Source organism: Dreissena polymorpha, chromosome 1 (genome assembly GCF_020536995.1).
Source record: "Dreissena polymorpha isolate Duluth1 chromosome 1, UMN_Dpol_1.0, whole genome shotgun sequence".
NCBI classification, from domain to species: domain Eukaryota; kingdom Metazoa; phylum Mollusca; class Bivalvia; order Myida; family Dreissenidae; genus Dreissena; species Dreissena polymorpha.
This window is the reverse complement of record NC_068355.1, coordinates 15987194-16009698: the sequence shown is the minus strand read 5'-3', so window position 1 is coordinate 16009698 and position 22505 is coordinate 15987194. Positions and strand designations below refer to the sequence as shown.

The following is a 22505-nucleotide window of genomic DNA, read 5'->3' as shown; positions in this document are numbered from 1 at the left end:
CCTTAACTTATTATCATAAATTAAATAGGGTAAACTTATTTAATGACTCTTATTATTTCAATCCATATCTATGTATAATATTCAAATGATATTTTATTAAATAATCATATATACTTGCTATTCTATATATCATATACACATTATGGACAAGATAAATTGCATAAAGTACTATTAGTTTTACATCCATTTATGTTGATGATTAATATCAAATGTTTTTCACATATATTTTTTACAAGATAGTTTCCCGTAGCAGGACATCAAGTTGATTTTTTGTATTTAGTCCATTTGGTGATTGCGTTTGAAACTTCTTTATAAATTCCAATTCTTTAATAAGTCTGTAATAATGGGAACTGTCTCTTATTTGTGTTAACACTGATACACCCATATCCTGCACTCTGTGGCCTGCACCATTGAAATGTTCTGAGATTGGTTTCTCTCTTCGTAGTCGCACGTCAGCCTCGTGTTCTTTGGCACGTTCCTTTAATGATCTGCTCGTCTCTCCGACGTATACCATCTTTTGGCATTTAATACAAAATATACCGTACACCAAGTTATAAATGTTACAGTTCTGTTTTATTGCTTCGTTTGGAATGTCACTTTTTGGGTTGTTATGAAAACCTCTTGTCAACATTTTACAGACTATACAATTAGTCTTACACGATTGTGGTATTAGTTGAAAACGTTTGTTTATTTCTTTGTTTGTTTTTCCATGAACTAAAATGTCACCGATATTAGGTACAAAATTAACAAGATTAAGCTTGTGATGGTTTAATTTTTAAAATTGTAAAACACAAAGCTGTACAAGTTTCCCACTACAATCTTATAGCAAAGAGGAATTATGTAGAGATAGAATAACACATTTTTAATACATTGCACCTTGAAAAAAGTGGCTACAGTATGTCCTTCAATGTTACATTTTGATGAAAAACAGATCTTTTAAAAGTCACTATAAAAGTCACATATACCACCTTGCCAAGACTATCAAAACAGATTTGTATTTTATCAATTATAAAGCAATTAACCCTTTGCATGCTTGGAAATTTGTGGTCTGCTAAAATGGCGTCTGCTGAATTGCAACAATTTATTAGCATTTTCTTTGATTTTTTTTCAAAGAATACTATCAGAATAGCAAACAGTTTTGATCCTGATAAGAAGCCACGTTCTGTGGCGTCTCATCTGGATCCAAAACTGTTTGCAAAGGCCTTCAAAATTCCGTTCTCACACTGAAAGGGTTAATATAAAAAATAAATAAAATCATTATTTTTGGTCAGCCTGCTAATTGCAATGACAGGTTTGCCAAATAATGAATATATTGCATATATTAAATTGTAAAATTTCTTAAATAATTTACAAATGGTTTACCTGGCGGATGGAAGGTAGCAGTAATTCCTCCTCATAGCCATTAGGACATCAAATGCATTTTCTTTTATAATACTACGATCCTGTGGGGTTTGGTACTTTAAAATAGCATGTATGCATTTCAATTCGCTCTCGACCAAAACATTCACTGGCATAGATGGGTCACACTTAACCTTATCTGTGTCAATCATTGTCTTAGACGCTTCAAGTGAAGCGATTTCGTCGTGTTCATTAACATGTTTGCGCACAACATCGCCAATTGATTGGTCACTAGTGGCTTTGATAAATTGTTTTGTTGTTTTAGCATCCTGGTAAATAATAAGTCCAAACCAGTATAAAGTCATCGGGGTCTCGCCACCATTTTGAATGTTTTCAGTAAAAATGATCGATGTTACAGAAGCGCTTATGATACATTTACACGCGATATCGGTAAACCCTTTAAATAAATTACTTCTCTAAAACCCGACACGCGTTTTGTGTCTAAAACCCGGCTTTTGGCACCCGAAAAAAAAATCCGAGATTGAAATTATATAATTTTTTTTTTTTTTGGTTTCGTCAAAAATAAGAGTCGGCGGGTCCGAAAATCTATTTATTAAAAAACTCTGGCCTAATGCTCTGGCTTGTAATCTGAAAACTGGTGTCATCGGCAGAGGTAACATTTTAAGAACATTAGATACTGTCCACAAGCTTAATTTGTGCTGGTTATTATAAAGTTGCTTCAATTGAAACATTGCAGGAATTTTCATCTTATCGAAATAGTGGATGATGTGTTTATAGAAATAATTGAAATTTCAAATATGAACCATGTCATCCTGAAAAAGTAGTTAACCCTTTGAGCGCTGGAACCGGAATTTGAAGGCCTTTGCAAACAGTTTGGATCCAGATGAGACGCCACAAAACGTGGCGTCTTATCAGGATCCAAACTGTTTGCTATTCTGATAGTATTCTTTGGAAAAAAAATCGAAGAAAATGCAAATTTTAGAAATTTAGCAGAACATTTTAGCAGACGACAGCATCCAAAGGGTTAACCAGCATTTTCAGAAAGCTATTACAATCATGACAGTTTTATTGATAAGACTAAGAGTCAAACAAAACAGTGAGCCTTTTGACCTTGTTTTCAGTCTTAAAAAAGCTTAGTTACAAATGTTGTGATAATGAGAACCCTTGGGATGGAATTATAAGCCACTGTTGGTTTGTTTTTGCTTCTCCTAATTGCCTTAATACAATGATATATTTCATGGAGATTTGCATGTGGCCTCAAATTATCATACATTTTGGATTCTATTTGACAAGAAGGATTATAGAAGATTTGGTCTTTTAGTCTGGTTTAATTGAGGTCGTGTTGGAATAATCTGAGGTTTCAGTGTAGGCAGGCACAGTTTTCGGGTAAAACTTTATGAATAATTGGGTTGAACAGGTCAGTAAATTGGGATTCACTCACCCAACCAACAGATGTGAATTCCCTGAAGACACAGGGTCAAAAATGTAAGGAATGGTAACCAGTCTGCTCCTGTAAATTTGTGACAAAATTGGGACTGACACAAGAATAATTTTGTTCACCAGGAGGGACTTTGCCTATAATACTTTGCATTCAGCCAGGATGTCGACCTGGGAATAATGTGAGACCTGGGAATAATGTGATGGTTGTTGTTTCTGAAAGATCAAAAATGGATCTAATAGTTGCTGACAACAAGGTTTCATAATAAGCATCTCATTTGAAGGTGTAGGTTCATGGAAAGTCCTTGAATTTATAGAAGAGTTTAACCCATTTATGCCTAGTGGACTCTCCCATCCTTCTAAGTTGGATCAATTTATTTCCAAAATTAGGGATGTCTAGTATATTTATTTCTATATTTAGAACAATTCTTACAGAAATTCCTTTAAGCAAACAGCGTGGACCTTGATGAGACGCCGTATGATGCGGCGTCTCATCTGGGTTTACGCTGTTTGCAATGTCCTTTTTTCAGGACGCTAGGCATGAATGGGTTAAGAATGTGTGCCGTTAATTTGGGGAAATATGACCTTAATTGATCATAAAAATATAGTGGCTACATTTAGTAAGGGTGTTAATATTTTCTCATCTGTTGTATGGGCATAATCAGGCGTGTTGAATTATTGTTAACCAGGTTTTCCGAAGGAAAAAACTGGTTATTAGATTGGCGAATGCGGGCGGGCGGGCGGAACAAGCTTGTCCGGGCCATAACTATGTCGTTAATTGTCAGATTTTAAAATCATTTGGTACATTTGTTCACCATCATTGGACGGTGTGTCGCGCGAAATAATTACGTCGATATCTCCAAGGTCAAGGTCACACTTTGAGTTCAAAGGTCAAAAATGGCCATAAATGAGCTTGTCCTGGCCATAACTATGTCATTCATTGTGAGATTTTAAAATCATTTGGCACATTTGTTCACCATTATGGGACGGTGTGTCGCACGAAAGAATCACGTCAATATCTCCAATGTTAAGGTCGCCACGACTAAAAATAGATTTTTTTAAAAAACAAACTTACACAGGGGGTTAATTTTGTTTGTTCATTTCAAATGTTCAGTTTGAGTTTTCTCCCTTTATCAGATTTTTTTTCACAATGAAAACCTGGTTTTGTGACAATTTTGTCCCTTGTTTAATGTTAAAAGAGGTCTATTGGTCAAAATTAATTTACAAGGCATCTTTACCAAAAGTATATAAATTGTAAGCATTATTTATTCTTCACATTTTATTTTTAACTGTTAAGTTTAATTTTCCATGGCTCTGTAATCCAGTTTGATAGTATTGACCGTTAACCCTAATACTCACTCAGAAGCAAAATGACAATGGCTATGTGCAAACAGCATTAAACCAGAACAGCCTGCGAGTACAGTAACTCGCATTCTGTTCAGGTTTTATGCTGTTTGGTGCTCATTACTATCAAAGGGTTGTGAATGAAGCCTTTTACACTTGAATATAGCAAGAAAGGTCTTTAATTTAATTTAAGTTGGTTAGGGACTACACAGGAGTCAAAATGTGTATCTTAGTAGTTGTAACATAACGCACACAAAACGCACATTTGGGCCATTGTTGGAATAATATGATAGTCGAAATTTGTACCAGATTTCATGCGGTCTTGGATAGGCGGCCACCTGGATCAACATATCAGTAGCCTCGGGTTAGCGAACGTCAATAATTACCGGACACTAGTATTTGTGTACCTTACGTGTCAACATTCGGTCAATTCCGTATGTATTCGTTATGTGTCGGTTGCATTCGTAATAGACACCTGGCTTTACACAAGGCCAATCAGAATTGTACAAGTTAAAACAACTCAACATTGCAGACACGTGACTTTACACGGCCAATCAGAATTGCATACGTAACAATTATCAAAGCTTTCGTTATTTATATCTATTTTAATAAAGCAGTCTTACTGGAGCAGCGGAAGATAGAAGGTGCATAATTGCTTGCTTTCGCAGGCTGGGCCAGTTGCGGGCTTCGCATGTATCTTGTATATGACAAACATTTTGAAAACATTGTGTTGTGTTAAAAAGCAGAAATAAACGCAATGAAATCAGAAATGGACTCTATCTATGTTTACATGTGTTGTGTTTCTTCAACAAACTATGCAACACAGCGAAGGGTTAATCAACAAATCCAAGTAACCAGTGAATACTGTATAAAATCTTATGTATCTAAGTGGAAAAGGGTTAACCGACAAATCCAAGTTACCATTGGATATTGTATAAAATCTGGTTAGAAATCAAATTTTGCCCTGACATTGATAGAAACAGGCAGCAATATTTATCAATTAGTCTTGCTAAACAAGTCTGCAGACTTGAGCCAACCCAACCAACTAGTCATTAAAACACAATCTCAGAGGTAATCAGCATTTACCGAAATACCCCAGATTGAGAAACCCAGTTAATTAAAAACCCAGTTGATTATATAAGCAGGTGCTTTCGTCCATAACTGTTATTAAAGTTTTTTTGCTACTTTGCATGCCATTATATTGTTGAGAGAAAATTGACAAGGGTAACATGTTATTATTACTATTTTGCTTGACCTGTTCTGGACTGTTGTAACTGTGTGTTTTAGTCAAAGGTTTGAAAAAGCTTCTTGTTTGACCCTATGTCCAGTGTGGATTTAACATTTGTACATTGATTCGTTTTTCTGTAGTTTTGTATTCCACCCAAATGGAATCTTGTTTGCTTAATGGCAGATAGCCCGTTTTCTTGTTAATGCAAATATAGCATTATTTGTTGAATATTGATAAATCTTCAATTCGATGAATTTCATATTAAAGGGACCGTCATCCACGAATGACGAAAAAAGAAAAGTTCTAAAATACTGTATTTTTTTTACAACTATTAGTTTACATTAAACTTTCAAATATATATGTTGTGACTTAGATTTACTGAAAGGGCACAATTTTTTGCCAGCAATCAATTTGTTTTAGCACTAACCATCATAAAATAAGAGCACTTAATTAAGTGCCATAGAAATAGCAGGTTAGAAGTAGGGATTATTGATAATCAGAGCTTTATTCTATTTTATGGGCAATTAACCCTTAACCCGTTGGATATGTATTTTGACGCAATTGTAGTTGGGAATACCATAAAGGAAATCTTGATTTGGTTTTTGTATGTCGTGTATCACTGAGTCAATTGTCTATCACTTGTTAATATTGTTTATCTTTTCTTCAAAGTTTGTAAGGAATTTGTAAATTTGAAATAGACATTAATTTCTGTAATATTTCTTACAAAGTTGTATAGTCGATAATTTCTTGTTGAACCTAATATAAAATGCTGGAATTATTACCATTTTAACATTTTAAACTATCAAAAATATCTGAAGAGCTGAATCCAATACATTCCAGACTGAAAAATTGTAGTCGCCTTCCTTCCCATTTACTTGCATAAATGTTGTATTAAGACAGCATAAATCTTTCATAGGAACTTCATGCATGATGTTTTTTCCAGTGCCAGACAGTAAACTTTCCTACAGGATGGAAGGATCGTTAATCAAAGAGCTCTTATTTGTTTCTAAATTATCATGTGGTATCAGACTCTAGGAACAGCACAATGATCTATTGTTTCAGTTTCTTTCTACTCGAAGTGTTAATCATGGTGGGTTCAGAACATTCTTATTGACCTAACTTAACCTCTGTAACCTTCGTTGTCAATTAACCCCCTTTATAGTCTGTGTTGTCAAGGTGCTTCCCAGATGGACAGTTATCTTGCAATAAAGATGTTATGATTACTATTACCATAAGAAGTAAATCAATAGCTGTTTTGCTGATCTTAGTCAACAACTCTTCAAATATTTTCTGAAGATTTTATATTGTACATTATAACCACCTGTGTGCATGACTTAAATAGTAACATTTTCAGTGAAAGTACAACATTTTATTATCTATTACATAATACATTTCATAAGTTGGTTATTTTCTTCAAAGTATAGAAAGAAAAACAAGCCTGCAAGACATGCACAATAATAATATTCCCCTCTAAATAAGCCATGAGATTGCCCTTATATTATATTCTATGCAAAGAGGAAACAAGGTAGATACATAGGCAGTTAACCACATAGTACATACCTCAGTGTGTTTAGTTCGGGTAATTCCAAAAGTATGTCTACCGGGTAAATGAAAACAGCTACCATTATACCTGGCGCTTGTCTGAGATAAATCTCAAACACTATACTCACTGGTTATGATCAGTTTATGGGGTTCTCAATAGTACACAATAGCTCTGGCATGCACAGACAGACACACGTATAACACATATACGAAACTATAAATGTGGGGGGTTATGTCTTGCCAAGCTCTGCTGTAGAGACGGATATATTTGCCAATTTTAATATTTTTATGAGTTTGCCTGTTTTAGCATTTTACAGAAGATTCTGTATCATTTGACATCTTTAATGCATTTTTATAACTATTTTATAGATTTTGGCATTTACGTTTTTTATCTGTATTGATATATTTGGATGTTTTATTTATTATGGCCTGGCGTTTGTTTTGCTGGCTTGTGGAAAGGTCAGGCTTCGAAATGGAGGACAAGAAATGCATGTCTCTATGGTGCACTGAAGTGAGTTTTGTGCATGTCTGTTGTCTATTTTTCATATAGTCAAATGGTGAGCGACCAATCATTCAGCTGATCACTTCAGAGTCACGCGCTTCTTTAATCTTTATTGAGAGTAATACTGAATTTGTCACTGAATCCTACACATGGGATGTGAACATCTGACATTAACCCTTACCCACTCAGAATCAAAGTGAAAATGGCTTTTTGCAAAAAGTATAAAACCAGAACAGCCTGCAAGTAACTCTGTTAGGTTTGATGCTGTTTGCTGATCATCAGTATGTAAGGGTTGGAAATGAAACCTTAAAAACTTGAATCCAGTAAGAAAGGTCTTTAATTAAATGTAACCTTCTTAGGGACTACACATGCGTCAAAATAGGTAGCTTAGGGTAAAGGGTTAAACAATATTTTTGTACAACTGTCAACATGGTGTACACTCTTGCATTCCCATACATATGAAACTGGCATAAGCTTGCGGATGTACAGTTGGACTGGACCAAACACCAGGGGACTGCAAGCATACGCCAGTCCAATCAATCACCAGTGATACGGCCCATTGATTTGTGGGTGTACAGTAAGTGTTGGACTGGACCAAACACCAGGGGACTGCAAGCATATGCCAGTCCAATCAATCACCAGTGATACGGCCCATTGATTTGTGGGTGTTCAGTTGGACTGGACCAAACACCAGGGGACTGCAAGCATACGCCAGTCCAATCAATCACCAGTGATACGGCCCATTGATTTGTGGGTGTCTCTCTGTGATTTGGTCTGGAGCAATGAATGATCATGTCTCTAGACAGATGACTTTGTAGTTTTTCTGAATTGTACCCTTAATATAATGAGGAGCTGTGGGTTGTTAGATGTGAAGCCAGGGTCATTATTTACATTCTATTGCTTTCTCATTTGCAATTGATTGAATATGAATTTTGTTCCATAAATATAGGATCTGGCACTCGTTGTCATATCATACCATATTTTATTAAACGAGTTCAGGAATTTTGTTAGTTAGCGAGCCTGTGGCGAGCTTACTTACGAATTTCCTAAACGAGTTTAATAAAATATGGTATGATATGACAACGAGTGTCAGATCTTTTTTATCACATGCTTTTAAATGAGCAAATTAAATAAATATTTACGCAAACATAATGATAAATCCCGAATGTTGTTTATATTTCGTGACGTCATTTGACGTTGCAATGTCATTTCAGCAAAATAACAAAATGCAATTGGTCAATAAACGAAAACTAAGCCAATGAAAGCGCTTTAAAATGTTGTATTACACATGTGTAATTAAAAAAATAATGTAATGGTTGTATTACATGGGAAACAGGGTATAGCATGTGATAAATGTAAACATGTATTAACAATTATTATTTTGATGAAGTGGATATTGTTAGTATGAAGTTATAATTAAAGGTTTAGCAATGGCCATCTGTTTTCCTTAAAAGCTTTTTTAATGGATACACAGTGTTAATACTTTAACATTAAACATAGTGGAAAGTGCAGGTTAATTTGTATTATACAATTCACCAATATTAACCTGGCCTTTACCATTTTGCATGAATAAATATAAATAAAAAGAATGCATACGTTTCCGTACTAAAGTGATTAAATCAATTTCAGTTCATTCAATCATACCTCGCAAAGTATCATAACTGGATGTTTTTATTTAACTTGCCATGGGAAAAGCATGCAAGAACAAAATTGAAGGCAAATATAGGAAATTGCTTTAAATATATGCTAATGGAGTTTATAACAAAGTCAATGTATGATCTATACCCAGTTGCTCATCACCCCCAAATGGAGGCATACTCTTTCTGACCTTTCAATCTTTCTGTCAGCAGACAGTTTGTGGTTTCTGCTCTCCAACTGTCCATCTGATTGTCACCAAACTTTCTATAATTGTTTGCTAGAATACAATGGAGGCCAAGATTGATAACCAGTAAAAAAATACAAGGCACTTTGAAGTTATAGCTCTTGAATTAAAAAAATATTTATGTTCGCCAATTGCTGCTATCTAAGACAACCAGTTTTCTTCATATATTTACCCAATTTTCTGAAAATATTAGACTATGTCTTACACATTTTTGCTTTATTAGTCAACATTCTGTGTACAATTGTGATGGTTTTACAGTATTAGAAAATTGTGTGTACTGATAAGAGCAGCCTCACCTGTGTTGAATTGTCTTGGCATCATCTATGCCTCCCCCGACTCATCATGATAAGAGATCAGAGCATGTTGGAGGCTCTGATTGCAGGCGTATTAACCCATTTATGCCAAGTGGACTCTCTCATCCTTTTAAATTGGATCAATTTATTTCCAAAATTAGGGATGTCTAGTATATTTAGTTCTATATTTAGATTATTTATGACAGAAATTCCTATAAGCAAACAGCGCAGACCCTGATGAGACGCCGCATCATGCGGCGTATCATCTGGGTCTACGCTGTTTGCCAAGGCCTTTTTTCTAGACGTTAGGCATAAATGGGTTAACACCTCACCCCCCCTCCTTCACCAATCATTCATAATTATTCACTTTCTGTCAGATTTGTTATACATCTTTTACTATGTCTTTTATTTTTAAAACATATTGAAAGCATAATGAACATTCATGTTTACCATTTATAAGCATTTAGTCATTAATCCTCTCAAGACAGTGCTAAAAAACGTATGAAATAATGTGCAAACCATACATGCCATACGTCTCGGATTGTCGGGGACAGTCCCGAAATGAAGAACTTGTCCCGGAATTTACAAAATCTATATATACATGTACCTTATCCTAGGCTTAACTGCACCTCGAATCTGTGTATATCTCCAGCGTCTCCATGACAATGCCTACCCGAATAGGCAGACTACGCTACGTGTCAAAACCGATCAATTAACAGGGGTCCTGTTATCATATCGATTGTCTCACGTTCGCGGTCAAACCGAAAAGGCGGCATTGTTTAATGTGGTTGTTAATTGACTTTAATCTACTACGTCATTATTTCCCGCTCTGAAGGGCAAAGGATAGTTGTTCACACAGCGGAAGTCCAACATCGCTGAGTAAAAAATTAAAGGCAGTTTATGTTTGCACGTTTGACCGACAAAGAAGTTGAGTAAAAAAAGTACAAACAAGTGTGTAACTAATGTGTGACTGTCCGGATTTTAAGTTGACGATCTACCGGTACTGTTTTGTTGTATTTTTTTTATTGTGATTGGTTGTATGTATTGTAAATTGATTTGAGTTGACGATCTAAAGGTACTGTATTGTTGTATTTTTTATTATATAAATGTTATAAATGAATAAAGGCGTATCAACAACTACACGTTAAACACCGGTCTTAATAACAATAACACCGTGACGTCACCATCTATGTTTAGAACGCTTACACTGAAAACACGTGGCTTGTATCTTGTAACGGAAGTAGTAATGTTTAATTTGACGTTAATAGATCAAGTGTATTTCGGATAGGCTTTCGATCTTTTGCAATTAACGATGCGAAACAAAAAAAAAAACGTACCAAAAATGCATATGTCTAAATATCGCTACATTTTATACATGTCCCGGAAAATCGGCAAAAGTCCCGGACAATTTAACTCAATGTCCCGGAATTGGTCTGAAAAATTATGGCATGTATGGCAAACACTGAGAACTATTCAACAATTGAGTAGCCACAGAAGAAAATATGTCTAATATGGGGCCAGAATAGCTTAAAACCAGGCTGGGCAAGTGCGGAGACTGGTCGGGAGCTACGCTGCTGGCTGTAAAGTGGCACATGGTTTTATGGTCTGAGTAGTGGACATGGTAGCTCCAGAGCATATGGCATATAACTCATTTGAGCAGGATGTGTCAAGAGATCTGTGCCAGATGAGCCTGTGCAGACTACATAGGCTAATTTTTAAGTCCCCAATCACTATAGTGGGGGACATATTGTTTTTGCCTTTCTGTTGGTCTGTTGGGTTGGTCAAACTTTAACATTTGCCATAACTTTTGCAATATTGAAGAAAGCAACTTCATATTTGGCATGCATGTGTATCTCATGGAGCTGCACATTTTGATTGGTGGAAGGTCAAGGTCATCCTTCAAGGTCAAAAGGTCAAATTTCAAAAAAAAAAGTAAAGGCGGCGCAGAAGGGGACATAGTGTTTCTGACAAACACATTTCTTGTTTTATGTTGCGTTTTTTTTTTTAAGATGGTCTCTTCTTAGCAAAAATTAAGTTAAGGCGGAAAGTTTCATTTCTGATCAGCTTTCTAGAGCAACAGTACGTACATGCATTAAACTCCCTTTTCACAGAGCACAGCCAATTTTTTCAAATCAAGGATGATAATGATTTTTTTAGTCATTAATAATATTCCATTTAATCACTTCTTCGAGTGTATCACTGTTTTTACTGCAATTGATTTTCCTACTCAGGTTTTACATTTAAGATGATATGTTGGACTAATTTAAATAAGTCTTTTGAAAATTGAGTCTGGAGGGAATTGTAGAATGACATGCAATGCCTGTTTTGGTCATATTTTGTTACAATATGGATGTGGGGATTTTGCAGTGAAATGTAACTTGTGATTTATCAGAATCTGTTCTCCATACAGAATCAGTCAACCAAGATGGCTTTTTAGCTCACCTGAGCACAATGTGCTCATGGTGAGCTTTTGTATTCGCATTTTGTCCGTCGTGCGTCGTCCGTCAGGCGTTGTCAACATTTGCCTTGTTAACTCTCTAGTTGAATAAGCTACATGGAATACTTATATTATCTCTTAACCCTTTCCCACTCAAAAGCAAAGTACAAATGGCTATGTACAAACAGCATAAACCAGAACAGCCTGCCAGTGACTCATAGGCTGTTCAGGTTTTATGCTGTTTGCTGCTTACTAGTATCTAAGGGCTGGAAATGAAGCCTTTAAAACTTGAATCTAGTAAGAAAGGTCTTTAATTAAATGTAACTTTCTGATTGACTACCACTTTAGAACTTAGGATGCATTTGTAGTCCTGCTTGAAAGAATTTCTGTTAGAAATACAGTCGAAACCCGATGGCTCGAACTCGTCGGGACCGGCAACAATAGTTCGAGCCATCCGGAATTCGAGCCATCCGATTTCTTATAAACTTTTGTTTACGAACAAGTCTGCAGTACATTTTGACCTCCAGTTAAAGAGGATACATATTGCTTAAACTCTGTACTACTTCACACTACTTACTGCTTTTGAATTTATAAGTTAATAAGAAACAAATATATACTTAAACTTTAATTTACAAATACTTTAAAACAGTTAAAAATACAATTAACAAATAGCATTTAGTAAATATCAGCACGTTTTAGCGTAGCACATTTTAAGGTAACACAGAGCACTAATGAACAAAAATGCATCAGTACTATATACACATTATTTACATACGAGACAGCACTGCATTCCTTCATTTATTAATATATTTTGAAGAATGATATTATGTCCGTTTTTTTTGCGTTCCGTAGCTGTCGTCGAGCAACGAAGCTTTTTAGTGGTTTAGATGTTGCAACCATTATGATACAGTATCTACAAGAACGCCAGCTCTTATACAAAATGTCATCTTTTACTCAAATCAATTAACGATTGAGTCGATGACATGTCAGCAAACAGGTGTTAAATCAATTTATTGCGTGCCTTAAATCAAGCGGTCATAATCGATTAACAGATTATGCGACCGGTGTTAAATCAATTTGTGCGTGCCTTAAATCAAGCGGTCCTAATCCAATAATACTTTTTGGTACCCGAAGCGAGTTCGAGCCATAATAAAAGAACATGTGAAAACTGTAGCCGGGACTGTGAAAACAGTTCGAGCCATCCGATAAATCGAGCCTAGCGAGTTCGAGCCATCCGACAAAATATTTATATGAATATATAGGCATACAAAATCCAAGCTTTGATGCGAGTTCGAGCCAACTGGAAATTCGAGCAAAGCTAGTTCGAGCCATCGGGTTTCGACTGTATTCTAAATATAGAAATAAATATACTAGACATCCCTAATTTTAGAAATAAATTGATCTAATTTAGAAGGATGGGAGAGTCCACTAGGCGTAAATGGGTTAAGATCTTTCTGACTAAATTAAAGTTTTAAAGGCTTCATTTCCAACCCTTAGTTATTGATGAGCAGCATACAGCATAAAACCTGAACATACTGCGAGTAACTTGCAGGCTGTTCTGGTTTTATGCTGGTTGCAAAAGCCATTTTCACTTTGCTTCTAATGGGGGAAAGGGTTATCTGCAAAAATTGTAATACAGACACCTACCGTGAGTGAATTACTGTAGGAGATCATCTCAGGATTGGTTGGATAAACTTGCATTGACAAAACAGGGATGCTTGTGTCAAAACCACTGCCCAAAGCTTGACTTTCAATTGTCTTTGTACATATACGCAACAGGGTGCATCTGTTGAAACCTGGACACAATTTTACAATTCACTCTCTGTATAATGTTGGCACAAACTTATGCTGTTTCAAAAGTACCGGAAAACATTACAATCACAATACACTTACAATATTGTCTGTGTAAGATTGACACAAAAGGATGCTTTTGTCTAAACCTCCCTTGTCTAAACACAATCTTGATGATCAATTGTCTCTGTTAATATATTGACACCACAGGGTGCTTGTGTCAAAACTGTCAAAAAATTGTGCATAAGTTGTATTTTTTATATTGACAACAGTTTAAAAAACACTACAAAACCTTGATGATTAATTGTTTGTGTAATATTGACACAAAATGGTGCCTGTGTTTGCAAAACTGGATGTTTGTGCCAAAGCCACCTTTCAAAATATGACAATCAAGTGAATACTAAGTCTTGCCATTGAACATTTTACAAGCTTCGCTATTGAGTTTATTTACTATATTCTCAGTGTGACAGTGCAACCATCATTGTGTATCAATTAATTTCAAAGTGTTTGTTGGAAATTCACTGTCAATAGGTGCTTCATGTTTGTATTGCTTAAATCTTGTACTAAAGTGCAGCTGTAGACAATATAAATTTGCCATTGACATTTACTAATGCCAAATATATTTATTTGCTGTATATAAATCCATGCGTTTTGGCATCCGATGTACATCCATCATTTTTAATCCATATCATGCAATTTTGGCAAATGACTGTAAATAATTAAATTCAAATCCTTTCCTTGGCAATACATGAAATTTTCTTCCATAATTTATGTATCAAAAGCACACTAACTTCATGCCAATGGTAAATTGTGCATTTCTAGAACACAGAAAATGATTTCCTTAAAATCTTCTCTTCACTATTCCAAGAATTCAAACACTTGTGAAGTTTAATTGGGCATTTCATGTTTTGCCCTTTATTCTGGTATCTGGTGAATTACAGTCTATTCCTGAAAACCCCCAATAAATAAACACACAATTTCTTCACACACAAAATGACAATCTTTTATGTTCCATAATCGCCAAGCAATCATGTTTTTACACTTGTCAATTGTTCTTGTTTTCGGATACTCTTTGACTCCAATGGAGTTTGAAACATGTGTTTAATATCCCTCCCACACCACATCAACTGGATGGAGGCCCTGTCCGATTGTGTCTCCACAGAATCCCAGTGTCTCATTGATCATGCATACTATGCATGGGTATCAACTGTCAATAGCAGCACCATCTGGCAATGATAGTGATTGAACTTAAACATTCTTTCACACTGTCCAGCTTTGTGCTTACATATCAGATTGTTCTGTCACATAATGTATTTGTCTTTTGTCTCAGTGTTAAATCAGCTCTTATATACTTTTATTGTTGTGCATGGAATAAAGAACAGTGCAGAAAGTATTGTCACAGCAGCAAGCAGACATACAAACACATCCACTTATATTTATAACTTAGTTTGCTTAATGTATCAATCTGATACCATTGACCCTTAGGGTATCTGAGTAGGCCTTGCTGGATAATGGATAATGGATCTCACAATGCAAGCATTTGCTCCTAATATAAATCATATGGAAGCATGTATAGTTTGTACACTCAGTGATTACTCTTTAATTAGAAACATAATCAGATAATGCATTTCCAGTTCATGATGCTTGGATCTGGATAAAGAAACCATTTTAATCATTTAGTAGTAGTTCTTTATTACTCTTCATATGTCCACTTGCATTATTCCAGGGATTTTCACTATATTTAAAATGATGACACTCTGTATTTCATAGACAAAAATTATTTGTTTCAAATTATCTTTAGGTCCTTAATACTTTGAATTCCATATCAGTTTTCAACTTTTCAACATTATTCAGTTCATAGCGTAGCTTCTTGGAACAGCTTAGTTTCTTGGAACAATTTAGTTTCAGTATTGTTTAATAATAATAGCTGTCAATGTGTTACTTAAAACATATCTGTTCTACAACAAGTCGTGACATAGTATCTAATTACCTTCAAAAGGTGTTACATTCCAGCACATATTCATCACCTCAGAGCAAATGTTGTTTCCTAATATTCCTATTATTCCCCTGATAAACAGCAATTAAGATTTCATGTCATGTCTTTAATTGGAATTTAGCATGGTGTCGGAGCATTTTTAACAGGCAGATTTACAGATTTAAGTCTTTTTGACAGGCTCATTGTAAGATTGCTTACCACTAATGCAAGTTTTATACAAGATCACACATTTAATGCCGGCTGTATTCCCATTGTGTGCATGTTCAGAGGTAATTTTAACTGGTTGTTAACAATATCTTGCATCAGTAAATGTTTGACAGGCCTTGAAGAAATCCATTCGACCGCTCTCATATGCGAGTGAAGTTGACAGTCGGGCGAGTAAAGTTTGTTAAATACTCGACCGACCGGGCGAGTGCTGTTTTTCAAGTTGAGAAATATAAATTAAGTTCCAGAACTCCTGCCACATCAATACAAATTGCGAACAATTTTTGGAACGAACAAAACATAGGTTTAGTACACAAAGAAACTGCACTTTCGTTTTGACACTGAAAAATGACGTAACTGGCACAGTAAAAATAAATCTCGAAATCGGCTTCGCTCTTTTCGTAGGTGTCAGTGCTGTTAGCCAATCAATTAAAAGTGAAAAACACAGTTAAATATATTGGTCATTCGGTGAAGAATAAAATTTCACTTTAATGTAAATATAAATAACAAAATAAAACATAACTGGTTAATTATAATTCTTGCTATATTTAATTAAAAATAAAAATAAAAAATAATTATTAATAAACAGAATAATTAGTGATCAGAAGCCTTAGCAAAAATTTACCATATTGTAACCATTTGTCAATCAAGCGTGTCTTTCAGTAAAAGTTTGTCTGAAATATTAAAACTTGGCATGGAAAAGGGTTCTATTTTAAAATATCTGCAAGGTGATTGAGAAAGGGAACAGAAAGAAAGGTCATCAAAACTAAAAATATAGATATATATTTTTTTAATGCAGGGCGAGTAGATTAAAGTGACGGGCGAGTGGATTGTCAGGCCCACTAGCCCTGCAGGGCGAGTGGCTCTGGAAAATTTCTTCAAGGCCTGTTTGAGTCATTGAATTGTTTATAAAGAACCCAAAACCCCACCAAATGTGCAACCTCATATATTGACATATGAAGTTTTGATATGAACCATCTGTTGTTTCCATGTGAAGGTAGCTTATTCATGCTTTGTTTGGCAACCGTGTTGTTTAAATTACTAGCCTGTATATTTTTTCAGTACTAGAATATTTCTATGAACTGTTTTTCTGTAAAGTTGAGCTAATAATAGATCTAAAATCTGTCTTACTTGTCCATTGTATAATTAGTTTGTGGAACAAAATATCAATTTGGTAATGTTGCAATTTTGAGTTCCAAAGGCTTGTTATGTATTTCTTATTTCTGAAATTGAGACACAAACAAACAACATGAGTGCATAATCAGAAGTTATATTCTTACAAGCTCACCTTAATAAAAACAAGAAACATCTTTAGAAAAAAGATATACGGCAGTTGATAGTTCAATGAATGAGATCAAGGATAGCGAATGTCTTTTTTCTGTGCAGTTCTTAGCTGCATCACACCAGTTCGGGATGTTATGCAGAGTTTTCGCGGCTTATTTTACATTATTACATATTGCTGGTCATAAACCTATAGATACAAAACAGAAAACCAAAAGAAGAATGGAAGTGAAATTAAAACATACGAGTTAACCGGCCACACGAGAAGTATCCGTATTTATAGGCGCATTCTTCGAACAAACCTGTTTTCGTGGTTTGTCGGGCATTGCTATTTGATTCGATTATTAACAGTATTGATAATCATCGCGCTCATGCTTAATACATTGGTCAATATGGTGGAATAATTATTGTTAAATTAATCAAAAATAATATTTATCATTGTATTGTTGAAAACACATTAAGAATCTACATATTTCTGGTCTAAAGAAAATTCCAGGTCACCTAGTTCACGGATAGCGTATTTATTATATAACTATTATTTTACTGGCCGCGAACTCCGGTGATGACCTGTATATAAACTCTGACATTCATACACTGGCCGCGAATTTACCCGATACCTCGCGGGTTGAAATGCAATGTATTAAAGTGAGGCCTCGCTTCCACTGCTCTTTATACTTTTACATGTTAACATGTTGACAAGAATATGGAAGTAAGTACTAAAAATGAGAACATAGCCTTTAAGTATAAACGCGTTGCGCTGGTAATTCTCTGAAAATAAAAGGTGCACTCACAAACTGTATTGATGTCGAGAATTGAGTGTAAAACTCGTCTATCTATTAAACCTTGTCATCAGAAATTAAATTGTTTCATGCAGTTAAACAGTGTTACAAAGACGCGGATATGTTTCCAATGTTCTGGTGGTATACTCAAATCAGCCAATGGAATAAATGAAGTGTATTCATTCGTACCTAGCCGCGGGAAATTTCATTTGAATTTTATTGGACACTTACAAAGGTCAGGTAAGGTGAAAAGCTGGCTAAATACAGCTTACGACGAAAAACACATGCTCAGTTACCAAATTAAGTTATCAGATTGTCAAGTCAGATATGGCCAAATCACATAAGAATGGTACAGCAATAACAACAAAAAATAGCTGTTTACGGCACATGACTTTAAATTGAAGCTGTCCATAGTGAAGCACTTTGAAAACATCCATTATCTGAAGTGTTGACCTTAATACGATTTTATCCATAAAAAAAAACAACCTAAAGAAAAACAATATTTCAGCTCCTTTTGATGTGTTTCATAAATGCTTCCCATACACATAAATCTGAGTTATATTGTTTAGGCATTAATGGTCACAAAATATGAAAAAGACATGACATAAAGTTCCTGCTCGTTACAAAAAAGTAGAAAAGATACAATCTCTTAAATTAAAATTCATTAAAAAAGAACACAATTTTTAATTAATATATTTTGGAAATATTTTTTTCCAGAAGTCAGTGTTTATATTTAAATGTTCACCTACTGACTTGTATTAGTATTGTTGTCTGTTGAAAGCTCAATGTTTTGTTGTTGCAAATTCCAACACTAGTAAACTTTTGATGACACAATGAATATTCAACAGTGTTAATAATTGGTAACCTGCAATCAGCATTATTGATACAAAATTTCTATTACACCTTCCTGCCTGCATTTTCCATCAATATTTTTTTCCAAACATATTCCATTCAAAGTCATTATATTTTCACTGACCATAAGTGAACAAAACAAACACCATCATCGCCGTTGGCTTTCATGTTCCAAGAACTATCAAAGTTTGTTTGTTGAAGTAGATTCCTGTTTGCTACATTTTATTGTAGGGATATCAAGTCACCTCACCATATGTTGTATATCACCACCATTGTATTTTGTGATCGCAGGCATAATCTAATAGCTGGACTCAGTTTGAGTGAACAAATCCATTTAGGTTTTCCTTTGGGACCGATAGTATTTATAAACAAATACAAAATGTCAGCTGTGCATTTCGCACAGGTAATCAGAGACGACACTCTCCGCCTAAACTGGACTTTTGCTAAGAAGAGACTTTCTGTAAATGAAAAATACTATAAAAGCAGAAAGTGTTGACCCTGATTAGCCTGTGAGAACAGCACTTTACGCACATGAGTTAAACCCCTCTTTCACAGAGCACGGCTAAAAATTAATGTACACTGAAGATTATAATTCCATGGCTAGTGCTATCACCATCCTGTTGCATTTCATGTTGTCCACATTGTCCACATCAGCTTTGTTTGTATGTGAAAGTGATACACAGTAATGTATTCTGTACAGTCATGTAGCTGTGACAATGCGATCAATCAGTAATTGTGATTTCACAGTACTTTATTTTTCCCATCTGTGGAATTTTGTGTTTCAATGATGGAAAAATAATTATGGGCCTTGGTTTCTATACATATCAGAGAGCTCTGGACAATTATTACTTCAGACAGAATTTGTTAAGCAAATATTTACACTTAAGGTGTATTATAAACAAATATATAGACTTGATTGTGCGCGCATGTGAACATTTGCTACAGTTTGGTTCCTAAGTGCAGTAATCTATTATATCTGCCATTATTGTGACCCAGACATGATTCTGAATGTTATATGAATTATGTTCCATCCTATCCTTTTCATGGTGTTTTATTCCTCATGTTTAATTCAATCTGATGTAATCTGAGACTGATAATAGATTTTCATTGCAATTATTGATCTATCAGACCATAAAACATACTGTTTCATGTTGAACACAACTTATAAGGTGACCTTTTATTACAACAAAAGTTACCATGAAATGTTTCGGAAATTACTGAATGCACATTTATATGACCATTAAAAATGAAAATGCTTTATGAATCTTCATGCATAAAAGCTTGTTGAGTCTGCTTATCTCCTGTGACATCTGTGTTTCTATGTTCACATTCTGTTTCTTTATTTATTGACCCCCCCCCCCCCCCCCGGTCTATACTGGGGGACATATTGTTTTTGCCCTGTCTGTTTGTTGGTTGGTTGGTTGGTTTGCTTCAAACTTTAACATTGACCATAACTTTTGCAATATTGAAGATAGCAACTTGATATTTGGCATACATGTGTATCTCATGGAGCTGCACACTTTGAGTGGTGAAAGGTCAAGGTCATCCTTCAATGTCAAAGGTCAAATATATGGGGAAGGACATAGTGTTTCACAAACACATCTTTTTCATTCAAAATTGGGTCTGGTAATCGGACCCATTCCCAATGGAAAAAAGTATATATTTTTTCCAAATAAACATTCCCACCAATGGACTTTTTTTTTAGGACTCATTTTCAACTCACATCCATATAAGTTCATATATTTATACCCTCAAAGGAGGGCAGTACTGTCTGTCCGTCAGTTTGTCCGTCCGTCTTTTCTTCACACTTTTGTGTTTAGGTTTCCAAAAAATACTCATGACTTTTATGTCGCTTCAGATGTAACCTTCTTATTTGGTATGCATGTGCATATGGACAAGGCTTATCCATACGCACACAAATTTTGACCCCTTTGACCTTGAGGTTAGGGACTGCGTTTAGGTTTCGAAATCTGAGTTAAGGTTTCGAAAATGATTTTTTTCGGGGCAAATGTCTTCCGATGAAGACAGCTTTTGTTTAAATTGTTTTCGAAATTGAATGTTAAAATTTAAATGTATAAAGCTTTAAACAAGTTGTAGTTCCAGCAGTGTAATCGGTACCTTACTTTTATATAATTACACTATCATGTTAACTAGGGGAACTTGTTGTTATTTGACTGGAAAAGATCTTAAATAAAGATATTTATGCCCCCCTTCAAAGAAGAGGGGGTAAATTGCTTTGCACATGTCGGTCGGTCGGTCTGTTGGTCCGTCCACCAGGTGGTTTCCAGATGATAACTCAAGAAAGCTTAGGCCTAGGATCATGAAACTTCATAGGTAGATAGATCATGACTTGCAGATGACCCCTATTGATTTTGAGGTCACTAGGTCACAGGTCAAGGTCATGGTGACCCGAAATAGTAAAATGGTTTCCGGATGATAACTTACATTAGGTCAAAGGTCAAGGTCAGATGATAACTCAAGAACGCTTTTGCCTAGGATCATGACACTTCATAGGTACATTGATCATGACTCGCAGATGACCCTATCCATTTTCTGGTCACTAGGTCAAAGGTCAAGGTCACAGTGACAAAAAACGTATTCACACAATGGCTGCCACTACAACGGACAGCCCATATTGGGGGCATGCATGTTTTACAAACAGCCCTTGTTTGATTTTTACCATCAACACAAACAAAAATCAATGCTGTATATCTTTTTGAAAAAGATATTAATTTTTTCTTGATTTGTGAACAGAGTCATGTTTTTCACTTTGGGAAAAAAATAACGTCAAAACTGCAAAAGGGGAAAGAAATCTCTCAAAGTGAACTTGAAATTTGGGGAAATTATTATTTTAAAGAAAATCTAGAGGAAAGACTATAGTTTTTGAAGAAATTCTGCATAGTATCATCTTTAATGTAGCTTATTCAAATTAGGAGATTGTCATGGCTTTAACTTATCCAGTTACACTCAGACACAAAATTAATTCTCTATCTGATGCAAAACAGACACCTTAAATGTTTTGGTCATACAATGTCCATCTTCTAAATTCGCCAACTATAGTCATATAAAGGGTGTTCAACATATACTTATTTATTCCTCTGTTTCAGTTAAAGGGGCATTAACCATTGCACGAGCAGCGTTTGATGATGTTGTCCCCAATACATTGTATCTGAACCCTTTACCTCTTAGACACTTATTTTGAGGCATTTGTGGTCCCTTAACAAGTTAAATTTAATTAAAGACCTTTCATACTAGATTCAATGTTTAAAGGCTTCATTTCCAACCCTCAGATAATGATGAGCAGCAACACAGTATAAAACCTGAACAGACTGCGAGTTATTAGAGTTAATCGCAGAGTGTTCTGGGTTTATGCTGTTTGCTCATAGCCATTTTCACTTTGCTGAGTGGGAAAGGGTTAACCCTTTGCATGCTGGGAAATTTGTTGTCTGCAAAAATGTCGTCTGCTGAATTTCTAAAATTAGCATTTTCTTTGATTTTTTTCAAAGAATACTATCAGAATAGCAAACAGTTTGAATCCTGATGAGATGCCACGTTCTGTGGCGTCTCATCTGGATCCA

The 22505-nt window shown here is 35.1% G+C and overlaps 2 protein-coding genes across 3 annotated transcripts in view; both read left to right on the top strand.

Annotated features, from left to right (window-relative positions):
• LOC127872353 (U1 small nuclear ribonucleoprotein 70 kDa-like) overlaps positions 1 to 22505 on the top strand; it is a 121172-nt gene that overhangs the window by 28871 nt on the left and 69796 nt on the right.
• The window catches only part of LOC127872198 (uncharacterized), a 229571-nt gene that overhangs the window by 150502 nt on the left and 56564 nt on the right, over positions 1 to 22505 (top strand). The window lies entirely within an intron of this gene.